The 8,729-nt window shown below is 36.7% G+C and overlaps 1 protein-coding gene across 3 annotated transcripts in view; it reads left to right on the top strand.

The window, feature by feature from the left end:
* The window catches only part of GRIN2A (glutamate ionotropic receptor NMDA type subunit 2A), a 500,965-nt gene that overhangs the window by 259,739 nt on the left and 232,497 nt on the right, over positions 1-8,729 (top strand). The window lies entirely within an intron of this gene.

The raw sequence follows: 8,729 nt of genomic DNA, 5'->3' as shown, positions 1-8,729 counted from the left end.
ATCCATCCATCCATCCATCCATCCATCCATCCATCCATCCATCCATCTATCCATCTAGCTCTATCTGCCTATCTACTTATCTATCCATATACATACATACATACACAGTACATAGTATGTATAGGATGCATATGTATATCCATCCGTCCATATAAACAGTTATCCATTTGTGGACTGAATATATGATTACATTGGTATAGCAAGCACCCCAGTTGAGGAAAACCCCTTTACCAAAATCAGTTGGCACTTTCTCTGCAACTTACCATCTTAGGGTGTTGCCTAAATCACCAAGAGGTTCAATCACTTGCCCAGGGTTACAAAGCCAGTATACTAGAGATGTTAGGTGAACCTAAACTTTCCTGTTCCTGAGACCAAATCTCCACTCATGACATGGAGAGTTTTCTATGAAATCTATGGTATATTACTTCTATTCTGCATCTAACTGAATGACTTTTTTTGTGTGTTTTTTATGCAGCAATTCCCAGATATACCTTCAAACATCTGACATTTTCACCCTCCCTTGACCTTGAACCCTCCCTTATAATAAAGAAAAAACAATTGAGAGAATATTTACTTATATCTGACAAATGTATATATCATCCTGTATCCATAGTCCTCCATAACCCTCCTGAGAGAAGGAACGTATGCTTCATTATCTGTTCTCTGGACCTAAATAGGTTCTTAAAATTACTTAGAGTTCAACTTCCTTTTAGTGTTCTGTTTATTTCTGTTTCATTCACCTCATTTTTTAGATCAGCAAATGGAAGCCTAAAGAGGTTAAGCAATTTATTCAAAGTAACACATCTGGTAAGGAGCAGAGTGAGGATTCAAAGCCAGGCCCTCTGATTCCAAATCCAATTTTCTTCCTGCCACACCATTCTCATGGTCTAACTGTTTAAAAGAATACTCTGGTCCTTACATACTTGTATTTTTAATCCTTGCTCTAACTGGAACATGTATGTCCTTCAATAAGAAGAAATGAGGATATTTATTTTATTTTTTAAAAACAGACATATGTAGTTGTGGATAAAGAAAGAAAAAAAAGATATTTTTCAGTTATCTCTGTCTAAAGAGAACGTGCTCAAAGAGTCTAATGATAGTACTGTAAAGGTGAATAAAGCCTTCCAAGGCATCATATATGTACTTTGGGCAGCCATCTCTTAGGGGTAGCTTAGACTCATTAAACAGGCTCTCTTTAGACAGAGATAACTGAGAGATATGCCCCATTTTTCTCTTCATCCACAATGATATAATTCTGTATTAAACAAACACATGGATATTACCTCTTCATTTGATAGAGTAACATACAAAGAATGCTGAAATATTTTTAGTATTTTATAAGCATCCCTCACATTAATACTCCTTTTTCTCCATTCCCCAAACTTACTAGAGGTGGTGCTATCATAGTGCTAAAACATTCAGTGAATTCAATTACCTAGAAAATTTTTAGACAGGATCAAATCTCCTTCCCCACCTCCAAGTAATGTCCAAACAAGCTTTGGTATGATGGATTTGATTGAATAAAGGCAGTTGGATGCCAAGGAAAGGGCACTGGGCTTATCCTCTGAAGATCTGGGTTCAATTCCTGCCTCTGTCACTACCTGAATGACCTCTGGCAAATCACTTAACTCATAGTGATCTTATATGTACATTGCAGGAGTTGGATCAGATGGCCTCTGAAATACCTTTTGGCTCTTAACCTATGATCCTGGGAATGAATAGTCCTGGTGAGAGGGGATGCGATGGAATAGAAAGACAGCTAGGCTTAGGTTCAGAAGTACTGGGTCTACCACTTATAAGTCATATAATATTGAATCAGTCACTTATCCAAAGTAAGCCTCAACTTCTAATGGGGATAACTTGGACAATACCTACCTCACAAAGTTGATATGGGATAAGTGTACATGAAATACTTTGCAGCTATACAATATTCTATAAATGTGAGATACCATTGTGTTATTGCATAGACACACCCTGAGAGTATTGGATGATGGTCCCTCTGTTACTCTTTGACTTTGAAAATCCTGAAAAACCCGAAAAACTGTATGTGTGGGAAAGGATAGACCGCTCCACTGGCTCAGATACCAGCCAGTCACTGAACAAGTGCTCTATTGAATGCCCACAGGGCACTGCATTTGGTGCTGAGAGAAAGTCCATACCATCACGACAAGCATGCGATACAATAGTAGTATATCATTATTCGTGGAAAAGGAAACTAGAAAATCATTGTTCCTATCTGCATAACTACTGAGTAAATCTGCCTCCTCTCTCTCCAAACCTATCATTAGTTGACAAGAAAAGTCAATCTGTCATGGCAGTAGAGAGAGAAGGACCTACTGGTGGAATGAAGGGCCGGATCCTATAGTCTGGCTTTCTTCACTAAGGCATTTTATCTGAGTGGGGAATGAGGATTTGAGCATTAGTCAGATATGTTAATTTGGAAGTAGAAAGCTCATTAAAATCTCAGCATAAGCGTTTCTTTTTACCTGCAGTGATTCTGCTCCTTCAATTATGACACAATTAATATCCCAGAAATTTTGCATACCAAGCGATAAGAGAATTAGTCCAGCTGCACTTCTTTTCTCTGGGTTATCCTGATTTCCATCTAATTTAAGTCTTAAAAAGGGATGAAGCCTTTGTAGGGTTATTAATGAATTTGGTGTCTGGAGGCTCCCTAAAAAGTGAGTTGTAGGTAGTATCCTGCATCTCAGGTTGACAATAGCTTTGGTTCTTTATATCCTATTCAAAGAAAAGTTTCTTTCTTTCTTTTGTTTTTTTTTTCTGAAGTCACTCAAGTGGGAAAATGATGAAATCCATGTGTATGAATTGGATAAAAGGGGCTCTTCTAGACTCCAAAAAAGAGTGTATGGGTGTCTGTCTATCTCAATCTGGCTACCATGTGCACAACATACTTAACCTTTTCATTCCTTCTGTTGTTCGAAGAGTAGGATGCAATTATATTCTCTGTTTTCTCTATGAAGTAGGAAATAAATTGAAACTTGGGAAATAGGGATTCTTTTCTTCCAATGTTTAAGATGTGTTCCATTTTATTTTTTAATACATTTTCTCCCTTATTTTAATTTTTCTCAATTACATGTAAAACATTTTTAACATTCATTAAAAAAAATTGAGTTCCAAATGTCATTCTCTGTCTTTCTCCTTTCCCCTTCCTTGAGAGGTTAAGTGATTTGATATACATTACACATGTGAAGTGTGTAAATATTTTCATATTAGCCATGTTGCAAAACAAAACACAGACCAACCCCCCCCACCAAGAAAAAAGAAAATAAGCTTTAGAAAAAAGTATGTTTTGATCTGCATTCAGGCTCCTTCATTTCTTTCTCTTGGGTGGGATAGCATTTTTCACCATAAATCTTTTGGAATTATCTTGCCCTAGCATATTTCTGAGAAGAGCTAAATCATTTATAGTTGGTCATTGTACAATATTAATGTTATGTATAATGTTCTCCTAGTTCTACCCACCTCACTCAGCATCAATTCATATAAGTCTTGACATGTTTTTTTCTGAAGTTCACCTGCTCATCATTTCTTATAGTACAGTAGTATTCCATTACATTCATGTACTACAGCTTGTTCAGCCATTCCCAATTGATGGGCATCTCCTCAATTTCTAATTCTTTTCCATCTCAAAATGAGCGGCTATAAATATTTTTGTACATGTAGGTCCATTTTATGATCTCTTTGGGATACAGACTTTGTAGTGGGATTGCTGGAACAAAAGATGTGTACAGTTGTGTAGCCTTTGAGCATCGTCACACATTTTTTCTCCTGGATGGTGGGATTAGTTTATAATGCCACTGAAAATGCATTCGATTCTAATTTTTTTTTTCCATATCCTCTCCAACGTGTGTCATTTCCCTTCCCTTTTTTGTTAGCCAATATGATAGATGTCAGCTGTAGCTTACAGTTGTTTTCATTTATATTCCTCTAATCAATAGTGATTTAGAGTATTTTTATATGACTATGGATAGCTTTGATTTCTTCCGAAAATTTTCTGTTCATATCTTTTGACCATTTATCAATTGGTGAATAGCTCTTTTTTATAAGTTTGTCTCAGTTCTCCATATATTTGAAAAATGAGATCTATTATCAGAGAAACTAGATGTAAAATTATTTCCATTTTTTCTGCTTTCATTCTAACCTTGGCTGTATTGGTTTTATTTATGCAAAACCTTTATCATTTCATAAAAATTAAACATTTTATATCTCATAAAACTCTCTCTTTCTTGTTTGGTCATAATTTCTTCTCTTATCCATATATCTGACTAGTAAAATTTTCAGTGTTCCCTTAATTTGCTTATGACATCACCCTTTTTGTTTAAATCATGTGCCCATTTTGAACTTATCTTGTAATACAGTGTGAAATGTTGGTCTATACTTAGTTTTTGCCAAACTTTTTTTTTTCAGTTTTCATAGCAATTTTTAACAAATAGCAAGTTTTTGTCCCAAAGCTTGGAACTATGGTTTTTATCTTATGCCAGATTACTATGGACAGTAAATTTTTTGTCTCATTGTCATTATCTTTAATGAAATTGTTGATTTTTTCTGTAATTTGTTCTTTGACCTACTCATTCTTTTGGATTTGATTATTTAGGTTCCAATTAATTTTTAATCTGTGTTTTCATGGCCATTTATTGAATGTAATTTTTTATTGCTTTATGGTCTGTTGCATTTAATATTTCTATTTTCTGCATTTGGTTGTGAGGTTTTAGGCTCAAATATATGATCAATTTCTGCAAAAGTGCCCTGTGAAGCTAAGAAAAAGATACACTTATTTCTATTCCCATTCAGTTTTCTCCAAAGGCCTGTTATAGTAGCTAAAGTATAATAGATCATGCTCCAGTATCTTATATTAACTTAACATGCATCTTTCTGTTTCAAGGGTGTTTTCTTGTAAACAACATATTGTTGGATTCTGTTTTTTTAATTCATTCTGCTATCCACTTCCATTTTATGGGTGAGTTCATCCCATTCATATTCATACTAATGATTACTATATATGTTTTTTCTATCTTATTTTTCCTATTTATTCTTTTCTTTTTCTCTTTTGACCCTGTCCCTCCTCAAAAGTTTGTTTTGTTTCTGACCACTGTGTTTCTTATTCACTCTCCCTTCTATTACTTCTCCCTCCACTTTTTATATCCTTCCCCTCCTCCTTCTCCATTGGGTAAGCTAGAGTTCTATAACTGAGTATATATGTTATTCCCTCTTTGAGCCAATTATGATGAGAGCAAAGTTGAAGCATTGCCCACCACACCCCCATTTTCCTTTCCTATGTAAAAGTTCTTCCTTTAGCTCCTCTTTTATGCAGAATAAAGCCCCCTTTTCTTCTTCTCCCTTCCTCCTTCTCCAAGTGCATCCCTCTTTCTAATCCTTTAAGTTAAAAAAAATCATCCAATATAATCAACTCAGACCCATGCCTTCTGTCTATGTATACTCCTCCTAACTGCTCTAATAAGTATAAAGTTCTTAGGAGTTAAAAGTGTCATCTTCCCGTATATGAATGTGAACAGTTTAACCTTATTGAATATCTTATAATTTATCTTTCATATGTACTTTTATGCTTCTCTTGAGTCTAATACTTGAAAGTTTCATTTATTCAGCTTTGGTCTTTTCATAAGGAATTATTGGAAGTTCTCTATTTCATCAAGTATATATTTTCTTCCCTTTGAAGGATTATACTCATTTTTTCTGGGTGGTTATTTTTGGTTGTACTCCTAGGTCTTTGCCTTAGAGAATACCATATTCCAAGTCCTCTGATCCTTTAATGCGGAAGTTGCAAAATCTTGTAGGATTCTGACTGTGGATCTACTATATCTGAATTATTTCTTTCTGATTGCTTGTAATATTTTCTGCTGGATCTGAGAGCTCTTGAATTTGGCTGTAATATTCTTGGGTATTTTCACTTTGGTATCTCTTAGAAAGTGATGGGTGGATTTTAAATTTTCTATTTTACCCTCTGGTTCTAGGATACCAGGACAGGTTTTCTTGGTAATTTCTTGAGATATGACATCTAGGCTCTTTTTTTTTTGATAATGACTTTCAGATAGTCCAATAATTCTTAAATTATCTCCCCTGAATCTATTTTCCAGGTCAGTTGTTTTTCCAATGAGAAATTTTACATTTTCTTTGTGTTATTGTTTCTTGATGTCTCATGGAGTCATTAGCTTCCACTTGCCCAATTCTAATTTTTAAGAAATTATTTTCTTCAGTGAATTTTGGTATCTTTTTTCCATTTACCCAATTTTGCTTTTTAAGGAATTATCTGCAATAGATTTTGTGCCCCTTTTAAAATATAAATAATTCAAGGGGCGGCCAGGTGGCTCAGTGAGTAAGAGCACCGGCCCCAGAGTTGGGATGACCTGGGATCAAATCCGGGCTCTGATACTTAGCACCACACCCAGAAATAACTGGCCGTGTAACCTTGATCAAGTTACTTAAACCTGATTGCTTAAAAAAAAATATGAACAATTCTATTTTTAAGGTGTTAATTTCTTCATCATTTTTGTGCCTGTTTTACTAAGCTGTTTACTCTCTTTTCATATTTTTTTTTGCATGGCTCTCATTTCTTTTCCCAATTTTTCCTCTACTTCTTTTTTTTATTTTTAAAATTCTTGTTGAGCTTTTCCAGGAATTCTTATTGGGTTCCTGTCCAAATCACATTTTTCTTTCTGGTTCTGCTTGTAGCTTTCATGACATTGTTGTCTTCTTCTGAATTTGTGTCTTGATCTTCCCTGTCACTGTAGGAACTTTTTATCATCGGGTTCTTTTGTTGTTGTTGTTTGCTCATTTCTTTTGAGGCCTATTTCTTGACTTTTAAATTTAGGTTAAAGTTGAGTTCTGTGCTTGGGGTGGAGGGGGCACTGTCCCAAGTGTCACATTTTTCATGCTCCTATTTTCAGAGCTAGTTCTGAGGGTCTGTAAGTTTTTGGTGCTTCCAAGGTGGTATAAATCTAAGATGATGTTTGGTCACCATTTTCCTGGTCTGTGCTTTGGTCTTTACCCAGGAAGGGACCTTGTTATGTAGCCACTAGTGCACACCTCTTGGCCCTGTAACTGTGACTTGGTCCACTGCTCTCTTGAAGCTAAAGGTGCCAAAGCTCCTTTCTGTCTTGAAAATGAAAACAGGGTCCCTCCTCCCCTGTGAGCAACAAAATTCCCTCTTCTCCACATTGGAACTATAACCAGAACCCTTCTCCTCTGTGAACACAATGCTATCACTCTTTTGGCACTAGATCTATGATTTTGGCCCCTGCTCTCCTTACAGTTGAAAGTACCAGTGTTCATTTCTGCCTTGGAATTGAAACAAGGAGTTTTACTCCCTTGTGAATATTTCCAAGAGCTCTTCTCTGCCCTGTGACTGTGTCCAGGATCCTTGCTTCCCTGTGGCAGTTCCTCTTTACCCTGGAACTGTGACACAGAATAGTGTCTGGGCAATGCAGAAAGGTCCTGAACCCAGTGCCAGCAAAGGGTCCCCTGTAATCTCATTCTGATCAGTTTTCTGACCTTCTTACCATCTGTAGACTGAGAGCTCCTGAAGCTACTGCTTCCTCTGCTGTTGCAGCCTCTTTCAAGAACAGCTGCTGGCTTGCCAGGGTGGGGTCTGTGCTTTGCTCCAGACCTAACCACCACCTTTTCATGACAGACCTTTCCTGTTGGACTCCTCAGTTGTCTTGGGCTGGAGAATTATTTCATCATGACATTTTGTTGGCTTGGCTGCTCCAAGATTCAATCTGAGGTGGTATTTTAAAGTTGTTTGGATGGGAATTTGGGAGAGTTCAGGTGAATTCCTGCATTTGCTCTACCATCCTTGGTCTGCCTCTTTAAGATATATTTTAAACACACACACACACACATTTTTTGAGGAAGGGTCTAAATTCATCCTTACCTGGACCCTTCTGTGTTTTCTAGGTCATTCTCTATACAAATGCCATGTATAGGAGTGTGGACTTATAAGGTAACTGGTAAAGCTGAATAAAACCACTGACGGCCAACTGAATGGTGCAATGGATGGGACATTGGTCTTAGAATCAGTAAGACCTGGGTTTAAATCCTGCCTCAGATACTTACTGGAACAGTCACTTAACCTTTCTTTATCTGCAGAAGAGTACACTCAATGACCACTAAGGTCCTTTGTAATACTACCTCTGTGATCTGCTTCACTCATTTAGAATCTCAACACCAACATTTCTTTTCATAGGCAGATTAAAGAGTATGAGAACAGAAATCATGAGATAATAGATTCCAGTATCAGTTCTGTCATTCAGTTTAACAGTGCCTCCTATGTCTGAGAGTAGGAATGCTTTTATTTTTAGTGATTAGGACAGTGCCTAGAATCTATCAATCAATAAGCACTTATTAAACACCTGCTATGGGCCAGACAGTGTTTTAGGTGCTTAGAGTAAAAAAGATAAAACTTGCTCCCTTATCCTAATGGGGGAGATGACATATGCGTGTTTAAGTCAAAACAAAATATATCCAACAAAATTTGAGGGGATGAGGGTAGAGAAAACTGAGGGGGTCAGGAAAAGCTTCATGTAGGAGGAAGTGGTGCTTGATCTGAACCTTAAAAGAATCAGAGCAAGGAGGGAACCAATCCTAGGTATCCTGGACAGCCTGTGCAAAGTTTCTAGATCTAGACCTAGAGCGAATCTTAGAAGCCATCGGTTCTATACCTCTTCTTTTACAGGCAAGAAAACTGAGGCACA

Source organism: Petaurus breviceps, unplaced genomic scaffold (genome assembly GCF_028583685.1).
Source record: "Petaurus breviceps papuanus isolate PSGF00001 unplaced genomic scaffold, PetGlider_PUasm1.0 118, whole genome shotgun sequence".
Lineage (NCBI taxonomy): Eukaryota > Metazoa > Chordata > Mammalia > Diprotodontia > Petauridae > Petaurus > Petaurus breviceps.
This window is presented reverse-complemented; position numbering and strand designations above follow the sequence as displayed.